Below are 18,772 nucleotides of genomic sequence, written 5' to 3'. Positions count from 1 at the left end.
TATTCTATACTTCTCCATACATTCTATCCTTGTCCAACAGTAAACACTGATGCAAAATACTCGTTTAGTATTGCGGCTCGACCCAAAGGCCGCTGTGCTGATCATTGAGGGGCCCCTTTCTCTCTCTATCTGCCAAAGCTATCTCAGGTCCCCTTTTTGTCCTCCTGATTTCCCGACTGTCTTTACACTCTTGTAAGGATTCACGCGAACTATCCTGTCTATACCTGACATGTGCTTCCTTCTTTTTCTTAACCAAAGCCTCATTTTCATAGGCTCTTTGGTAAACGGAAGCACCCCACTTCTTGCCTGCATGGAGTGCTGAGCAAAGGATCTTAGTGCGTTGGGGCGTGGCTCTCCAGTAGCGGAGCCATTGAGACAAAGAGGTGAAAAAGGCTTCGCCGAGACATACCGGCCTTTGCCGACCTCCAGACGCCACGGCTCTGCGGCACCGCGAGCGGGCCGGAGCCCAGCATGTAACGGGTGACGTGCGTGATTGTGGATCGAAAGCCCGACATCCTGGCCTCACTTGAGCTGCAGCTTTCTGACAAAGGTTGCTCTGTGGCTCACAGCACCTTGAAAACCGGCCTATTTGGGCACGCGGTATAACTCGCTGCTGTCGGCTGGCCTTCTTAGCGCAGTCGGTAGCGCGTCAGTCTCATAATCTGAAGGTCCTGAGTTCAATTCTCAGAGAAGGCAAGTCTATGTCCTTTGCCACCTTACGCATTATCTTTCTCTCCGCGGGCAATAATATTTGATTCGGATGGCTTCACGCCTGATTTGAAACGCGCTGCTCAAACCTTTCACATCGGGGGCGACACGTGCTCAAGCTTTTTTTTTCTGCACAGCATTTTATAACTCACCATCGTGCTATGTGTGCAGCAGCAAAGACTGGAGCCATACGCAGGCTTCGCGCGAGGTCACACTGCCTGCGCCTCATGCGTATCCCCAGGAAAAAGCACTGTGGAGAATGTGGGCATCGATCCCACTACCTCTCGCATGCTAAGCGAGCGCTCTACCATTTGAGCTAATTCCCCGACAGTGCACACAGTTTGGCCCCATGCTGCTTCGGAACGATGAGCTGACAGCAGCAGGCGAATTCCTCTCGAGATTGCACGCTGTATTCAACCGAACAACGCCATGCGACTATCGGCACATCCGAGCAGCAGCAGCAGCAGCACGTGCGTCAAGTCTTCTGGAAAACACGGTGCCGCCGAAAGAATCGCCACCGAGACGCTCTGAGATTGCAGAATCCAAACGAACCGATCGGCACGAGCAGTCACAACAAGTGTGAGGTAGCACGCGAGAGCGCTGTCTGACTGATTGGAGACTTGCGACACTTTCAAGTGAGTGCTGACTGACTGCGTGGATGTTGTGTTCCTCCAGAGGGCTCCCTGCTGCTCATGGTTTGCAACTGCAGACGTCACAGCACACCACCAGGCAGTATTCTCTGAAGAAGTAGAAGGTGTATATTGGAGAAAGAGAACACTTGGGGCTGTTACCAGATAAAAAAAGAGAGCTTCTTCTTCATCCTCGCGAGCTGCAGCCCTGCGGTCAGGTTCCGCAAAGTGCTGCTTTCAGATACACGCCGAGCAGGCCGAGATGCAAACAGCAACCGCCACTCGTCTGAAGCAGCACCCGCTAGCCCTGTCTGACCGGTAGGGCCTTTCCTTAGTGCTGACCTGCTCGGGTGCGTTGCTGTTCAACTTGTGCAACTGTGGAAGTGGCACAGCCCGTGCAGGCCGAACTTCATGAAGAGGAAACGAAGAGAAGTCCACCGGCGGTTTTCCGACAGGAATGGAAGGCTCCTTCGTCCGGACATTGACATAGTAAGTTGTCATCGAGCAGTTTAGAGCGCTGGCTGCTTCGCGGGAAAACTTTGCTTGGAAGGAGTCATAGAGTCATAGAGATGTACATGACGGAAAGAGACCCTTCGGTCGGAGCTTTCCGACCAGATATGCCATCCCAATCTAGTCGTACCTGCCAGCACCCGGGCCATATCCCTCCAAAGCCTTCCTATTCATATAGCCATCCAGATGCCTTTTTAAATGTTGCAATTGTACTAGCCTCCCACCACTTCCTCTGGCAGCTCATTCCATACACGTGCCACCCTCTGTGTGAAAAAGGTGGCCCTTAGTTCTACTTTGATATCTTTTCCCTCTCACCCTAAACCTCTGCCATCTCGTGCTGGTCTCCCGCACCCAGGGAAAAGACTTTGTCTATTTATCCTATCTATAGGCCTCATGATTTGATATCAATGATACAAATATCTCAGCAAGGGGCCCAGCGATCACTTCCCTAGCTTCCCACAGACCTGATCAGGTCCTGGGCATTTATCTACTCGTATGCATTTCAAGGCATCCAGCATTCCTCCTGGAGGAATGTGGACAACTTTCAACAGGTCACCATCCATTTCCCTATATTCTATACTTCTCCATACATTCTATCCTTGTCCACAGTAAACACTGATGCAAAATACTCGTTTAGTATTGCGGCTCGACCCAAAGGCCGCTGTGCTGATCATTGAGGGGCCCTATTCTCTCTCTATCTGCCAAAGCTATCTCAGGTCCCCTTTTTGTCCTCCTGATTTCCCGACTGTCTTTACACTCTTGTAAGGATTCACGCGAACTATCCTGTCTATACCTGACATGTGCTTCCTTCTTTTTCTTAACCAAAGCCTCATTTTCATAGGCTCTTTGGTAAACGGAAGCACCCCACTTCTTGCCTGCATGGAGTGCTGAGCAAAGGATCTTAGTGCGTTGGGGCGTGGCTCTCCAGTAGCGGAGCCATTGAGACAAAGAGGTGAAAAAGGCTTCGCCGAGACATACCGGCCTTTGCCGACCTCCAGACGCCACGGCTCTGCGGCACCGCGAGCGGGCCGGAGCCCAGCATGTAACGGGTGACGTGCGTGATTGTGGATCGAAAGCCCGACATCCTGGCCTCACTTGAGCTGCAGCTTTCTGACAAAGGTTGCTCTGTGGCTCACAGCACCTTGAAAACCGGCCTATTTGGGCACGCGGTATAACTCGCTGCTGTCGGCTGGCCTTCTTAGCGCAGTCGGTAGCGCGTCAGTCTCATAATCTGAAGGTCCTGAGTTCAATTCTCAGAGAAGGCAAGTCTATGTCCTTTGCCACCTTACGCATTATCTTTCTCTCCGCGGGCAATAATATTTGATTCGGATGGCTTCACGCCTGATTTGAAACGCGCTGCTCAAACCTTTCACATCGGGGCGACACGTGCTCAAGCTTTTTTTTCTGCACAGCATTTTATAACTCACCATCGTGCTATGTGTGCAGCAGCAAAGACTGGAGCCATACGCAGGCTTCGCGCGAGGTCACACTGCCTGCGTCTCATGCGTATCCCCAGGAAAAAGCACTGTGGAGAATGTGGGCATCGATCCCACTACCTCTCGCATGCGAAGCGAGCGCTCTACCACTTGAGCTAATTCCCCGACAGTGCGCACAGTTTGGCCCCATGCTGCTTCGGAACGATGAGCTGACAGCAGCAGGCGAATTCCTCTCGAGATTGCACGCTGTATTCAACCGAACAACGCCATGCGACTATCGGCACATCCGAGCAGCAGCAGCAGCAGCACGTGCGTCAAGTCTTCTGGAAAACACGGTGCCGCCGAAAGAATCGCCACCGAGACGCTCTGAGATTGCAGAATCCAAACGAACCGATCGGCACGAGCAGTCACAACAAGTGTGAGGTAGCACGCGAGAGCGCTGTCTGACTGATTGGAGACTTGCGACACTTTCAAGTGAGTGCTGACTGACTGCGTGGATGTTGTGTTCCTCCAGAGGGCTCCCTGCTGCTCATGGTTTGCAACTGCAGACGTCACAGCACACCACCAGGCAGTATTCTCTGAAGAAGTAGAAGGTGTATATTGGAGAAAGAGAACACTTGGGGCTGTTACCAGATAAAAAAAGAGAGCTTCTTCTTCATCCTCGCGAGCTGCAGCCCTGCGGTCAGGTTCCGCAAAGTGCTGCTTTCAGATACACGCCGAGCAGGCCGAGATGCAAACAGCAACCGCCACTCGTCTGAAGCAGCACCCGCTAGCCCTGTCTGACCGGTAGGGCCTTTCCTTAGTGCTGACCTGCTCGGGTGCGTTGCTGTTCAACTTGTGCAACTGTGGAAGTGGCACAGCCCGTGCAGGCCGAACTTCATGAAGAGGAAACGAAGAGAAGTCCACCGGCGGTTTTCCGACAGGAATGGAAGGCTCCTTCGTCCGGACATTGACATAGTAAGTTGTCATCGAGCAGTTTAGAGCGCTGGCTGCTTCGCGGGAAAACTTTGCTTGGAAGGAGTCATAGAGTCATAGAGATGTACATGACGGAAAGAGACCCTTCGGTCGGAGCTTTCCGACCAGATATGCCATCCCAATCTAGTCGTACCTGCCAGCACCCGGGCCATATCCCTCCAAAGCCTTCCTATTCATATAGCCATCCAGATGCCTTTTAAATGTTGCAATTGTACTAGCCTCCACCACTTCCTCTGGCAGCTCATTCCATACACGTGCCACCCTCTGTGTGAAAAAGGTGGCCCTTAGTTCTACTTTGATATCTTTTCCCTCTCACCCTAAACCTCTGCCATCTCGTGCTGGTCTCCCGCACCCAGGGAAAAGACTTTGTCTATTTATCCTATCTATAGGCCTCATGATTTGATATCAATGATACAAATATCTCAGCAAGGGGCCCAGCGATCACTTCCCTAGCTTCCCACAGACCTGATCAGGTCCTGGGCATTTATCTACTCGTATGCATTTCAAGGCATCCAGCATTCCTCCTGGAGGAATGTGGACAACTTTCAACAGGTCACCATCCATTTCCCTATATTCTATACTTCTCCATACATTCTATCCTTGTCCACAGTAAACACTGATGCAAAATACTCGTTTAGTATTGCGGCTCGACCCAAAGGCCGCTGTGCTGATCATTGAGGGGCCCTATTCTCTCTCTATCTGCCAAAGCTATCTCAGGTCCCCTTTTTGTCCTCCTGATTTCCCGACTGTCTTTACACTCTTGTAAGGATTCACGCGAACTATCCTGTCTATACCTGACATGTGCTTCCTTCTTTTTCTTAACCAAAGCCTCATTTTCATAGGCTCTTTGGTAAACGGAAGCACCCCACTTCTTGCCTGCATGGAGTGCTGAGCAAAGGATCTTAGTGCGTTGGGGCGTGGCTCTCCAGTAGCGGAGCCATTGAGACAAAGAGGTGAAAAAGGCTTCGCCGAGACATACCGGCCTTTGCCGACCTCCAGACGCCACGGCTCTGCGGCACCGCGAGCGGGCCGGAGCCCAGCATGTAACGGGTGACGTGCGTGATTGTGGATCGAAAGCCCGACATCCTGGCCTCACTTGAGCTGCAGCTTTCTGACAAAGGTTGCTCTGTGGCTCACAGCACCTTGAAAACCGGCCTATTTGGGCACGCGGTATAACTCGCTGCTGTCGGCTGGCCTTCTTAGCGCAGTCGGTAGCGCGTCAGTCTCATAATCTGAAGGCCCTGAGTTCAATTCTCAGAGAAGGCAAGTCTATGTCCTTTGCCACCTTACGCATTATCTTTCTCTCCGCGGGCAATAATATTTGATTCGGATGGCTTCACGCCTGATTTGAAACGCGCTGCTCAAACCTTTCACATCGGGGCGACACGTGCTCAAGCTTTTTTTTCTGCACAGCATTTTATAACTCACCATCGTGCTATGTGTGCAGCAGCAAAGACTGGAGCCATACGCAGGCTTCGCGCGAGGTCACACTGCCTGCGTCTCATGCGTATCCCCAGGAAAAAGCACTGTGGAGAATGTGGGCATCGATCCCACTACCTCTCGCATGCGAAGCGAGCGCTCTACCACTTGAGCTAATTCCCCGACAGTGCGCACAGTTTGGCCCCATGCTGCTTCGGAACGATGAGCTGACAGCAGCAGGCGAATTCCTCTCGAGATTGCACGCTGTATTCAACCGAACAACGCCATGCGACTATCGGCACATCCGAGCAGCAGCAGCAGCAGCACGTGCGTCAAGTCTTCTGGAAAACACGGTGCCGCCGAAAGAATCGCCACCGAGACGCTCTGAGATTGCAGAATCCAAACGAACCGATCGGCACGAGCAGTCACAACAAGTGTGAGGTAGCACGCGAGAGCGCTGTCTGACTGATTGGAGACTTGCGACACTTTCAAGTGAGTGCTGACTGACTGCGTGGATGTTGTGTTCCTCCAGAGGGCTCCCTGCTGCTCATGGTTTGCAACTGCAGACGTCACAGCACACCACCAGGCAGTATTCTCTGAAGAAGTAGAAGGTGTATATTGGAGAAAGAGAACACTTGGGGCTGTTACCAGATAAAAAAAGAGAGCTTCTTCTTCATCCTCGCGAGCTGCAGCCCTGCGGTCAGGTTCCGCAAAGTGCTGCTTTCAGATACACGCCGAGCAGGCCGAGATGCAAACAGCAACCGCCACTCGTCTGAAGCAGCACCCGCTAGCCCTGTCTGACCGGTAGGGCCTTTCCTTAGTGCTGACCTGCTCGGGTGCGTTGCTGTTCAACTTGTGCAACTGTGGAAGTGGCACAGCCCGTGCAGGCCGAACTTCATGAAGAGGAAACGAAGAGAAGTCCACCGGCGGTTTTCCGACAGGAATGGAAGGCTCCTTCGTCCGGACATTGACATAGTAAGTTGTCATCGAGCAGTTTAGAGCGCTGGCTGCTTCGCGGGAAAACTTTGCTTGGAAGGAGTCATAGAGTCATAGAGATGTACATGACGGAAAGAGACCCTTCGGTCGGAGCTTTCCGACCAGATATGCCATCCCAATCTAGTCGTACCTGCCAGCACCCGGGCCATATCCCTCCAAAGCCTTCCTATTCATATAGCCATCCAGATGCCTTTTAAATGTTGCAATTGTACTAGCCTCCACCACTTCCTCTGGCAGCTCATTCCATACACGTGCCACCCTCTGTGTGAAAAAGGTGGCCCTTAGTTCTACTTTGATATCTTTTCCCTCTCACCCTAAACCTCTGCCATCTCGTGCTGGTCTCCCGCACCCAGGGAAAAGACTTTGTCTATTTATCCTATCTATAGGCCTCATGATTTGATATCAATGATACAAATATCTCAGCAAGGGGCCCAGCGATCACTTCCCTAGCTTCCCACAGACCTGATCAGGTCCTGGGCATTTATCTACTCGTATGCATTTCAAGGCATCCAGCATTCCTCCTGGAGGAATGTGGACAACTTTCAACAGGTCACCATCCATTTCCCTATATTCTATACTTCTCCATACATTCTATCCTTGTCCACAGTAAACACTGATGCAAAATACTCGTTTAGTATTGCGGCTCGACCCAAAGGCCGCTGTGCTGATCATTGAGGGGCCCTATTCTCTCTCTATCTGCCAAAGCTATCTCAGGTCCCCTTTTTGTCCTCCTGATTTCCCGACTGTCTTTACACTCTTGTAAGGATTCACGCGAACTATCCTGTCTATACCTGACATGTGCTTCCTTCTTTTTCTTAACCAAAGCCTCATTTTCATAGGCTCTTTGGTAAACGGAAGCACCCCACTTCTTGCCTGCATGGAGTGCTGAGCAAAGGATCTTAGTGCGTTGGGGCGTGGCTCTCCAGTAGCGGAGCCATTGAGACAAAGAGGTGAAAAAGGCTTCGCCGAGACATACCGGCCTTTGCCGACCTCCAGACGCCACGGCTCTGCGGCACCGCGAGCGGGCCGGAGCCCAGCATGTAACGGGTGACGTGCGTGATTGTGGATCGAAAGCCCGACATCCTGGCCTCACTTGAGCTGCAGCTTTCTGACAAAGGTTGCTCTGTGGCTCACAGCACCTTGAAAACCGGCCTATTTGGGCACGCGGTATAACTCACTGCTGTCGGCTGGCCTTCTTAGCGCAGTCGGTAGCGCGTCAGTCTCATAATCTGAAGGCCCTGAGTTCAATTCTCCGAGAAGGCAAGTCTATGTCCTTTGCCACCTTACGCATTATCTTTCTCTCCGCGGGCAATAATATTTGATTCGGATGGCTTCACGCCTGATTTGAAACGCGCTGCTCAAACCTTTCACATCGGGGCGACACGTGCTCAAGCTTTTTTTTCTGCACAGCATTTTATAACTCACCATCGTGCTATGTGTGCAGCAGCAAAGACTGGAGCCATACGCAGGCTTCGCGCGAGGTCACACTGCCTGCGTCTCATGCGTATCCCCAGGAAAAAGCACTGTGGAGAATGTGGGCATCGATCCCACTACCTCTCGCATGCGAAGCGAGCGCTCTACCACTTGAGCTAATTCCCCGACAGTGCGCACAGTTTGGCCCCATGCTGCTTCGGAACGATGAGCTGACAGCAGCAGGCGAATTCCTCTCGAGATTGCACGCTGTATTCAACCGAACAACGCCATGCGACTATCGGCACATCCGAGCAGCAGCAGCAGCAGCACGTGCGTCAAGTCTTCTGGAAAACACGGTGCCGCCGAAAGAATCGCCACCGAGACGCTCTGAGATTGCAGAATCCAAACGAACCGATCGGCACGAGCAGTCACAACAAGTGTGAGGTAGCACGCGAGAGCGCTGTCTGACTGATTGGAGACTTGCGACACTTTCAAGTGAGTGCTGACTGACTGCGTGGATGTTGTGTTCCTCCAGAGGGCTCCCTGCTGCTCATGGTTTGCAACTGCAGACGTCACAGCACACCACCAGGCAGTATTCTCTGAAGAAGTAGAAGGTGTATATTGGAGAAAGAGAACACTTGGGGCTGTTACCAGATAAAAAAAGAGAGCTTCTTCTTCATCCTCGCGAGCTGCAGCCCTGCGGTCAGGTTCCGCAAAGTGCTGCTTTCAGATACACGCCGAGCAGGCCGAGATGCAAACAGCAACCGCCACTCGTCTGAAGCAGCACCCGCTAGCCCTGTCTGACCGGTAGGGCCTTTCCTTAGTGCTGACCTGCTCGGGTGCGTTGCTGTTCAACTTGTGCAACTGTGGAAGTGGCACAGCCCGTGCAGGCCGAACTTCATGAAGAGGAAACGAAGAGAAGTCCACCGGCGGTTTTCCGACAGGAATGGAAGGCTCCTTCGTCCGGACATTGACATAGTAAGTTGTCATCGAGCAGTTTAGAGCGCTGGCTGCTTCGCGGGAAAACTTTGCTTGGAAGGAGTCATAGAGTCATAGAGATGTACATGACGGAAAGAGACCCTTCGGTCGGAGCTTTCCGACCAGATATGCCATCCCAATCTAGTCGTACCTGCCAGCACCCGGGCCATATCCCTCCAAAGCCTTCCTATTCATATAGCCATCCAGATGCCTTTTAAATGTTGCAATTGTACTAGCCTCCACCACTTCCTCTGGCAGCTCATTCCATACACGTGCCACCCTCTGTGTGAAAAAGGTGGCCCTTAGTTCTACTTTGATATCTTTTCCCTCTCACCCTAAACCTCTGCCATCTCGTGCTGGTCTCCCGCACCCCAGGGAAAAGACTTTGTCTATTTATCCTATCTATAGGCCTCATGATTTGATATCAATGATACAAATATCTCAGCAAGGGGCCCAGCGATCACTTCCCTAGCTTCCCACAGACCTGATCAGGTCCTGGGCATTTATCTACTCGTATGCATTTCAAGGCATCCAGCATTCCTCCTGGAGGAATGTGGACAACTTTCAACAGGTCACCATCCATTTCCCTATATTCTATACTTCTCCATACATTCTATCCTTGTCCACAGTAAACACTGATGCAAAATACTCGTTTAGTATTGCGGCTCGACCCAAAGGCCGCTGTGCTGATCATTGAGGGGCCCTATTCTCTCTCTATCTGCCAAAGCTATCTCAGGTCCCCTTTTTGTCCTCCTGATTTCCCGACTGTCTTTACACTCTTGTAAGGATTCACGCGAACTATCCTGTCTATACCTGACATGTGCTTCCTTCTTTTTCTTAACCAAAGCCTCATTTTCATAGGCTCTTTGGTAAACGGAAGCACCCCACTTCTTGCCTGCATGGAGTGCTGAGCAAAGGATCTTAGTGCGTTGGGGCGTGGCTCTCCAGTAGCGGAGCCATTGAGACAAAGAGGTGAAAAAGGCTTCGCCGAGACATACCGGCCTTTGCCGACCTCCAGACGCCACGGCTCTGCGGCACCGCGAGCGGGCCGGAGCCCAGCATGTAACGGGTGACGTGCGTGATTGTGGATCGAAAGCCCGACATCCTGGCCTCACTTGAGCTGCAGCTTTCTGACAAAGGTTGCTCTGTGGCTCACAGCACCTTGAAAACCGGCCTATTTGGGCACGCGGTATAACTCGCTGCTGTCGGCTGGCCTTCTTAGCGCAGTCGGTAGCGCGTCAGTCTCATAATCTGAAGGCCCTGAGTTCAATTCTCCGAGAAGGCAAGTCTATGTCCTTTGCCACCTTACGCATTATCTTTCTCTCCGCGGGCAATAATATTTGATTCGGATGGCTTCACGCCTGATTTGAAACGCGCTGCTCAAACCTTTCACATCGGGGCGACACGTGCTCAAGCTTTTTTTTCTGCACAGCATTTTATAACTCACCATCGTGCTATGTGTGCAGCAGCAAAGACTGGAGCCATACGCAGGCTTCGCGCGAGGTCACACTGCCTGCGTCTCATGCGTATCCCCAGGAAAAAGCACTGTGGAGAATGTGGGCATCGATCCCACTACCTCTCGCATGCGAAGCGAGCGCTCTACCACTTGAGCTAATTCCCCGACAGTGCGCACAGTTTGGCCCCATGCTGCTTCGGAACGATGAGCTGACAGCAGCAGGCGAATTCCTCTCGAGATTGCACGCTGTATTCAACCGAACAACGCCATGCGACTATCGGCACATCCGAGCAGCAGCAGCAGCAGCACGTGCGTCAAGTCTTCTGGAAAACACGGTGCCGCCGAAAGAATCGCCACCGAGACGCTCTGAGATTGCAGAATCCAAACGAACCGATCGGCACGAGCAGTCACAACAAGTGTGAGGTAGCACGCGAGAGCGCTGTCTGACTGATTGGAGACTTGCGACACTTTCAAGTGAGTGCTGACTGACTGCGTGGATGTTGTGTTCCTCCAGAGGGCTCCCTGCTGCTCATGGTTTGCAACTGCAGACGTCACAGCACACCACCAGGCAGTATTCTCTGAAGAAGTAGAAGGTGTATATTGGAGAAAGAGAACACTTGGGGCTGTTACCAGATAAAAAAAGAGAGCTTCTTCTTCATCCTCGCGAGCTGCAGCCCTGCGGTCAGGTTCCGCAAAGTGCTGCTTTCAGATACACGCCGAGCAGGCCGAGATGCAAACAGCAACCGCCACTCGTCTGAAGCAGCACCCGCTAGCCCTGTCTGACCGGTAGGGCCTTTCCTTAGTGCTGACCTGCTCGGGTGCGTTGCTGTTCAACTTGTGCAACTGTGGAAGTGGCACAGCCCGTGCAGGCCGAACTTCATGAAGAGGAAACGAAGAGAAGTCCACCGGCGGTTTTCCGACAGGAATGGAAGGCTCCTTCGTCCGGACATTGACATAGTAAGTTGTCATCGAGCAGTTTAGAGCGCTGGCTGCTTCGCGGGAAAACTTTGCTTGGAAGGAGTCATAGAGTCATAGAGATGTACATGACGGAAAGAGACCCTTCGGTCGGAGCTTTCCGACCAGATATGCCATCCCAATCTAGTCGTACCTGCCAGCACCCGGGCCATATCCCTCCAAAGCCTTCCTATTCATATAGCCATCCAGATGCCTTTTAAATGTTGCAATTGTACTAGCCTCCACCACTTCCTCTGGCAGCTCATTCCATACACGTGCCACCCTCTGTGTGAAAAAGGTGGCCCTTAGTTCTACTTTGATATCTTTTCCCTCTCACCCTAAACCTCTGCCATCTCGTGCTGGTCTCCCGCACCCCAGGGAAAAGACTTTGTCTATTTATCCTATCTATAGGCCTCATGATTTGATATCAATGATACAAATATCTCAGCAAGGGGCCCAGCGATCACTTCCCTAGCTTCCCACAGACCTGATCAGGTCCTGGGCATTTATCTACTCGTATGCATTTCAAGGCATCCAGCATTCCTCCTGGAGGAATGTGGACAACTTTCAACAGGTCACCATCCATTTCCCTATATTCTATACTTCTCCATACATTCTATCCTTGTCCACAGTAAACACTGATGCAAAATACTCGTTTAGTATTGCGGCTCGACCCAAAGGCCGCTGTGCTGATCATTGAGGGGCCCTATTCTCTCTATCTGCCAAAGCTATCTCAGGTCCCCTTTTTGTCCTCCTGATTTCCCGACTGTCTTTACACTCTTGTAAGGATTCACGCGAACTATCCTGTCTATACCTGACATGTGCTTCCTTCTTTTTCTTAACCAAAGCCTCATTTTCATAGGCTCTTTGGTAAACGGAAGCACCCCACTTCTTGCCTGCATGGAGTGCTGAGCAAAGGATCTTAGTGCGTTGGGGCGTGGCTCTCCAGTAGCGGAGCCATTGAGACAAAGAGGTGAAAAAGGCTTCGCCGAGACATACCGGCCTTTGCCGACCTCCAGACGCCACGGCTCTGCGGCACCGCGAGCGGGCCGGAGCCCAGCATGTAACGGGTGACGTGCGTGATTGTGGATCGAAAGCCCGACATCCTGGCCTCACTTGAGCTGCAGCTTTCTGACAAAGGTTGCTCTGTGGCTCACAGCACCTTGAAAACCGGCCTATTTGGGCACGCGGTATAACTCGCTGCTGTCGGCTGGCCTTCTTAGCGCAGTCGGTAGCGCGTCAGTCTCATAATCTGAAGGTCCTGAGTTCAATCCTCAGAGAAGGCAAGTCTATGTCCTTTGCCACCTTACGCATTATCTTTCTCTCCGCGGGCAATAATATTTGATTCGGATGGCTTCACGCCTGATTTGAAACGCGCTGCTCAAACCTTTCACATCGGGGCGACACGTGCTCAAGCTTTTTTTTCTGCACAGCATTTTATAACTCACCATCGTGCTATGTGTGCAGCAGCAAAGACTGGAGCCATACGCAGGCTTCGCGCGAGGTCACACTGCCTGCGTCTCATGCGTATCCCCAGGAAAAAGCACTGTGGAGAATGTGGGCATCGATCCCACTACCTCTCGCATGCTAAGCGAGCGCTCTACCATTTGAGCTAATTCCCTGACAGCGCGCACAGTTTGGCCCCCATGCTGCTTCGGAACGATGAGCTGACAGCAGCAGGCGAATTCCTCTCGAGATTGCACGCTGTATTCAACCGAACAACGCCATGCGACTATCGGCACATCCGAGCAGCAGCAGCAGCAGCACGTGCGTCAAGTCTTCTGGAAAACACGGTGCCGCCGAAAGAATCGCCACCGAGACGCTCTGAGATTGCAGAATCCAAACGAACCGATCGGCACGAGCAGTCACAACAAGTGTGAGGTAGCACGCGAGAGCGCTGTCTGACTGATTGGAGACTTGCGACACTTTCAAGTGAGTGCTGACTGACTGCGTGGATGTTGTGTTCCTCCAGAGGGCTCCCTGCTGCTCATGGTTTGCAACTGCAGACGTCACAGCACACCACCAGGCAGTATTCTCTGAAGAAGTAGAAGGTGTATATTGGAGAAAGAGAACACTTGGGGCTGTTACCAGATAAAAAAAGAGAGCTTCTTCTTCATCCTCGCGAGCTGCAGCCCTGCGGTCAGGTTCCGCAAAGTGCTGCTTTCAGATACACGCCGAGCAGGCCGAGATGCAAACAGCAACCGCCACTCGTCTGAAGCAGCACCCGCTAGCCCTGTCTGACCGGTAGGGCCTTTCCTTAGTGCTGACCTGCTCGGGTGCGTTGCTGTTCAACTTGTGCAACTGTGGAAGTGGCACAGCCCGTGCAGGCCGAACTTCATGAAGAGGAAACGAAGAGAAGTCCACCGGCGGTTTTCCGACAGGAATGGAAGGCTCCTTCGTCCGGACATTGACATAGTAAGTTGTCATCGAGCAGTTTAGAGCGCTGGCTGCTTCGCGGGAAAACTTTGCTTGGAAGGAGTCATAGAGTCATAGAGATGTACATGACGGAAAGAGACCCTTCGGTCGGAGCTTTCCGACCAGATATGCCATCCCAATCTAGTCGTACCTGCCAGCACCCGGGCCATATCCCTCCAAAGCCTTCCTATTCATATAGCCATCCAGATGCCTTTTAAATGTTGCAATTGTACTAGCCTCCACCACTTCCTCTGGCAGCTCATTCCATACACGTGCCACCCTCTGTGTGAAAAAGGTGGCCCTTAGTTCTACTTTGATATCTTTTCCCTCTCACCCTAAACCTCTGCCATCTCGTGCTGGTCTCCCGCACCCCAGGGAAAAGACTTTGTCTATTTATCCTATCTATAGGCCTCATGATTTGATATCAATGATACAAATATCTCAGCAAGGGGCCCAGCGATCACTTCCCTAGCTTCCCACAGACCTGATCAGGTCCTGGGCATTTATCTACTCGTATGCATTTCAAGGCATCCAGCATTCCTCCTGGAGGAATGTGGACAACTTTCAACAGGTCACCATCCATTTCCCTATATTCTATACTTCTCCATACATTCTATCCTTGTCCACAGTAAACACTGATGCAAAATACTCGTTTAGTATTGCGGCTCGACCCAAAGGCCGCTGTGCTGATCATTGAGGGGCCCTATTCTCTCTCTATCTGCCAAAGCTATCTCAGGTCCCCTTTTTGTCCTCCTGATTTCCCGACTGTCTTTACACTCTTGTAAGGATTCACGCGAACTATCCTGTCTATACCTGACATGTGCTTCCTTCTTTTTCTTAACCAAAGCCTCATTTTCATAGGCTCTTTGGTAAACGGAAGCACCCCACTTCTTGCCTGCATGGAGTGCTGAGCAAAGGATCTTAGTGCGTTGGGGCGTGGCTCTCCAGTAGCGGAGCCATTGAGACAAAGAGGTGAAAAAGGCTTCGCCGAGACATACCGGCCTTTGCCGACCTCCAGACGCCACGGCTCTGCGGCACCGCGAGCGGGCCGGAGCCCAGCATGTAACGGGTGACGTGCGTGATTGTGGATCGAAAGCCCGACATCCTGGCCTCACTTGAGCTGCAGCTTTCTGACAAAGGTTGCTCTGTGGCTCACAGCACCTTGAAAACCGGCCTATTTGGGCACGCGGTATAACTCGCTGCTGTCGGCTGGCCTTCTTAGCGCAGTCGGTAGCGCGTCAGTCTCATAATCTGAAGGCCCTGAGTTCAATTCTCCGAGAAGGCAAGTCTATGTCCTTTGCCACCTTACGTATTATCTTTCTCTCCGCGGGCAATAATATTTGATTCGGATGGCTTCACGCCTGATTTGAAACGCGCTGCTCAAACCTTTCACATCGGGGCGACACGTGCTCAAGCTTTTTTTTCTGCACAGCATTTTATAACTCACCATCGTGCTATGTGTGCAGCAGCAAAGACTGGAGCCATACGCAGGCTTCGCGCGAGGTCACACTGCCTGCGTCTCATGCGTATCCCCAGGAAAAAGCACTGTGGAGAATGTGGGCATCGATCCCACTACCTCTCGCATGCGAAGCGAGCGCTCTACCACTTGAGCTAATTCCCCGACAGTGCGCACAGTTTGGCCCCATGCTGCTTCGGAACGATGAGCTGACAGCAGCAGGCGAATTCCTCTCGAGATTGCACGCTGTATTCAACCGAACAACGCCATGCGACTATCGGCACATCCGAGCAGCAGCAGCAGCAGCACGTGCGTCAAGTCTTCTGGAAAACACGGTGCCGCCGAAAGAATCGCCACCGAGACGCTCTGAGATTGCAGAATCCAAACGAACCGATCGGCACGAGCAGTCACAACAAGTGTGAGGTAGCACGCGAGAGCGCTGTCTGACTGATTGGAGACTTGCGACACTTTCAAGTGAGTGCTGACTGACTGCGTGGATGTTGTGTTCCTCCAGAGGGCTCCCTGCTGCTCATGGTTTGCAACTGCAGACGTCACAGCACACCACCAGGCAGTATTCTCTGAAGAAGTAGAAGGTGTATATTGGAGAAAGAGAACACTTGGGGCTGTTACCAGATAAAAAAAGAGAGCTTCTTCTTCATCCTCGCGAGCTGCAGCCCTGCGGTCAGGTTCCGCAAAGTGCTGCTTTCAGATACACGCCGAGCAGGCCGAGATGCAAACAGCAACCGCCACTCGTCTGAAGCAGCACCCGCTAGCCCTGTCTGACCGGTAGGGCCTTTCCTTAGTGCTGACCTGCTCGGGTGCGTTGCTGTTCAACTTGTGCAACTGTGGAAGTGGCACAGCCCGTGCAGGCCGAACTTCATGAAGAGGAAACGAAGAGAAGTCCACCGGCGGTTTTCCGACAGGAATGGAAGGCTCCTTCGTCCGGACATTGACATAGTAAGTTGTCATCGAGCAGTTTAGAGCGCTGGCTGCTTCGCGGGAAAACTTTGCTTGGAAGGAGTCATAGAGTCATAGAGATGTACATGACGGAAAGAGACCCTTCGGTCGGAGCTTTCCGACCAGATATGCCATCCCAATCTAGTCGTACCTGCCAGCACCCGGGCCATATCCCTCCAAAGCCTTCCTATTCATATAGCCATCCAGATGCCTTTTAAATGTTGCAATTGTACTAGCCTCCACCACTTCCTCTGGCAGCTCATTCCATACACGTGCCACCCTCTGTGTGAAAAAGGTGGCCCTTAGTTCTACTTTGATATCTTTTCCCTCTCACCCTAAACCTCTGCCATCTCGTGCTGGTCTCCCGCACCCCAGGGAAAAGACTTTGTCTATTTATCCTATCTATAGGCCTCATGATTTGATATCAATGATACAAATATCTCAGCAAGGGGCCCAGCGATCACTTCCCTAGCTTCCCACAGACCTGATCAGGTCCTGGGCATTTATCTACTCGTATGCATTTCAAGGCATCCAGCATTCCTCCTGGAGGAATGTGGACAACTTTCAACAGGTCACCATCCATTTCCCTATATTCTATACTTCTCCATACATTCTATCCTTGTCCACAGTAAACACTGATGCAAAATACTCGTTTAGTATTGCGGCTCGACCCAAAGGCCGCTGTGCTGATCATTGAGGGGCCCTATTCTCTCTCTATCTGCCAAAGCTATCTCAGGTCCCCTTTTTGTCCTCCTGATTTCCCGACTGTCTTTACACTCTTGTAAGGATTCACGCGAACTATCCTGTCTATACCTGACATGTGCTTCCTTCTTTTTCTTAACCAAAGCCTCATTTTCATAGGCTCTTTGGTAAACGGAAGCACCCCACTTCTTGCCTGCATGGAGTGCTGAGCAAAGGATCTTAGTGCGTTGGGGCGTGGCTCTCCAGTAGCGGAGCCATTGAGACAAAGAGGTGAAAAAGGCTTCGCCGAGACATACCGGCCTTTGCCGACCTCCAGACGCCACGGCTCTGCGGCACCGCGAGCGGGCCGGAGCCCAGCATGTAACGGGTGACGTGCGTGATTGTGGATCGAAAGCCCGACATCCTGGCCTCACTTGAGCTGCAGCTTTCTGACAAAGGTTGCTCTGTGGCTCACAGCACCTTGAAAACCGGCCTATTTGGGCACGCGGTATAACTCGCTGCTGTCGGCTGGCCTTCTTAGCGCAGTCGGTAGCGCGTCAGTCTCATAATCTGAAGGCCCTGAGTTCAATTCTCCGAGAAGGCAAGTCTATGTCCTTTGCCACCTTACGCTTTATCTTTCTCTCCGCGGGCAATAATATTTGATTCGGATGGCTTCACGCCTGATTTGAAACGCGCTGCTCAAACCTTTCACATCGGGGCGACACGTGCTCAAGCTTTTTTTTCTGCACAGCATTTTATAACTCACCATCGTGCTATGTGTGCAGCAGCAAAGACTGGAGCCATACGCAGGCTTCGCGCGAGGTCACACTGCCTGCGTCTCATGCGTATCCCCAGGAAAAAAGCACTGTGGAGAATGTGGGCATCGATCCCACTACCTCTCGCATGCTAAGCGAGCGCTCTACCATTTGAGCTAATTCCCCGACAGTGCGCATAGTCTGGCCCCATGCTGCTTCGGAACGATGAGCTGACAGCAGCAGGCGAATTCCTCTCGAGATTGCACGCTGTATTCAACCGAACAACGCCATGCGACTATCGGCACATCCGAGCAGCAGCAGCAGCAGCACGTGCGTCAAGTCTTCTGGAAAACACGGTGCCGCCGAAAGAATCGCCACCGAGACGCTCTGAGATTGCAGAATCCAAACGAACCGATCGGCACGAGCAGTCACAACAAGTGTGAGGTAGCACGCGAGAGCGCTGTCTGACTGATTGGAGACTTGCGACACTTTCAAGTGAGTGCTGACTGACTGCGTGGATGTTGTGTTCCTCCAGAGGGCTCCCTGCTGCTCATGGTTTGCAACTGCAGACGTCACAGCACACCACCAGGCAGTATTCTCTGAAGAAGTAGAAGGTGTATATTGGAGAAAGACAACACTTGGGGCTGTTACCAGATAAAAAAAGAGGGCTTCTTCTTCATCCTCGCGAGCTGCAGCCCTGCGGTCAGGTTCCGCAAAGTGCTGCTTTTAGATACACGCTGAGCAGGCCGAGATGCAAACAGCAACCGCCACTCGTCTGAAGCAGCACCCGCTAGCCCTGTCTGACCGGTAGGGCCTTTCCTTAGTGCTGACCTGCTCGGGTGCGTTGCTGTTCAACTTGTGCAACTGTGGAAGTGGCACAGCCCGTGCAGGCCGAACTTCATGAAGAGGAAACGAAAAGAAGTACACCGGCGGTTTTCCGACAGGAATGGAAGGCTCCTTCGTCCGGACATTGACATAGTAAGTTGTCATCGAGCAGTTTAGAGCGCTGGCTGCTTCGCGGGAAAACTTTGCTT

At 52.1% G+C, this 18,772-nt stretch overlaps 15 non-coding genes across 15 annotated transcripts; 8 read left to right on the top strand and 7 right to left on the bottom strand.

Moving 5' to 3' along the window:
• Positions 1-623: 623 nt before the first annotated feature.
• Positions 624-696, top strand: trnam-cau (transfer RNA methionine (anticodon CAU)). Its single transcript has one exon. It is a non-coding gene; the product is annotated as a tRNA-Met (tRNA).
• A 265-nt stretch (positions 697-961) lies between these two features.
• Positions 962-1,034, bottom strand: trnaa-agc (transfer RNA alanine (anticodon AGC)). Its single transcript has one exon. It is a non-coding gene; the product is annotated as a tRNA-Ala (tRNA).
• A 2,005-nt stretch (positions 1,035-3,039) lies between these two features.
• trnam-cau (transfer RNA methionine (anticodon CAU)) lies at positions 3,040-3,112 on the top strand. Its single transcript has one exon. It is a non-coding gene; the product is annotated as a tRNA-Met (tRNA).
• A 263-nt stretch (positions 3,113-3,375) lies between these two features.
• Positions 3,376-3,448, bottom strand: trnaa-cgc (transfer RNA alanine (anticodon CGC)). The gene has a single exon. It is a non-coding gene; the product is annotated as a tRNA-Ala (tRNA).
• Positions 3,449-5,451: 2,003 nt separating this feature from the next.
• Positions 5,452-5,524, top strand: trnam-cau (transfer RNA methionine (anticodon CAU)). The gene has a single exon. It is a non-coding gene; the product is annotated as a tRNA-Met (tRNA).
• A 263-nt stretch (positions 5,525-5,787) lies between these two features.
• trnaa-cgc (transfer RNA alanine (anticodon CGC)) lies at positions 5,788-5,860 on the bottom strand. Its single transcript has one exon. It is a non-coding gene; the product is annotated as a tRNA-Ala (tRNA).
• A 2,003-nt stretch (positions 5,861-7,863) lies between these two features.
• On the top strand, positions 7,864-7,936 carry trnam-cau (transfer RNA methionine (anticodon CAU)). The gene has a single exon. It is a non-coding gene; the product is annotated as a tRNA-Met (tRNA).
• A 263-nt stretch (positions 7,937-8,199) lies between these two features.
• trnaa-cgc (transfer RNA alanine (anticodon CGC)) lies at positions 8,200-8,272 on the bottom strand. Its single transcript has one exon. It is a non-coding gene; the product is annotated as a tRNA-Ala (tRNA).
• A 2,004-nt stretch (positions 8,273-10,276) lies between these two features.
• On the top strand, positions 10,277-10,349 carry trnam-cau (transfer RNA methionine (anticodon CAU)). The gene has a single exon. It is a non-coding gene; the product is annotated as a tRNA-Met (tRNA).
• Positions 10,350-10,612: 263 nt separating this feature from the next.
• trnaa-cgc (transfer RNA alanine (anticodon CGC)) lies at positions 10,613-10,685 on the bottom strand. The gene has a single exon. It is a non-coding gene; the product is annotated as a tRNA-Ala (tRNA).
• Positions 10,686-12,687: 2,002 nt separating this feature from the next.
• On the top strand, positions 12,688-12,760 carry trnam-cau (transfer RNA methionine (anticodon CAU)). Its single transcript has one exon. It is a non-coding gene; the product is annotated as a tRNA-Met (tRNA).
• Positions 12,761-15,101: 2,341 nt separating this feature from the next.
• trnam-cau (transfer RNA methionine (anticodon CAU)) lies at positions 15,102-15,174 on the top strand. The gene has a single exon. It is a non-coding gene; the product is annotated as a tRNA-Met (tRNA).
• A 263-nt stretch (positions 15,175-15,437) lies between these two features.
• On the bottom strand, positions 15,438-15,510 carry trnaa-cgc (transfer RNA alanine (anticodon CGC)). The gene has a single exon. It is a non-coding gene; the product is annotated as a tRNA-Ala (tRNA).
• Positions 15,511-17,514: 2,004 nt separating this feature from the next.
• trnam-cau (transfer RNA methionine (anticodon CAU)) lies at positions 17,515-17,587 on the top strand. The gene has a single exon. It is a non-coding gene; the product is annotated as a tRNA-Met (tRNA).
• A 264-nt stretch (positions 17,588-17,851) lies between these two features.
• trnaa-agc (transfer RNA alanine (anticodon AGC)) lies at positions 17,852-17,924 on the bottom strand. The gene has a single exon. It is a non-coding gene; the product is annotated as a tRNA-Ala (tRNA).
• Between the last annotated feature and the right edge of the window lie 848 nt (positions 17,925-18,772).

Source organism: Hemiscyllium ocellatum, chromosome 4, assembly GCF_020745735.1.
Source record: "Hemiscyllium ocellatum isolate sHemOce1 chromosome 4, sHemOce1.pat.X.cur, whole genome shotgun sequence".
NCBI classification, from domain to species: Eukaryota; Metazoa; Chordata; class Chondrichthyes; order Orectolobiformes; family Hemiscylliidae; genus Hemiscyllium; species Hemiscyllium ocellatum.
The sequence above is the reverse complement of the archived record's forward strand: the minus strand, read 5'-3'. Positions and strand labels throughout refer to the sequence as shown.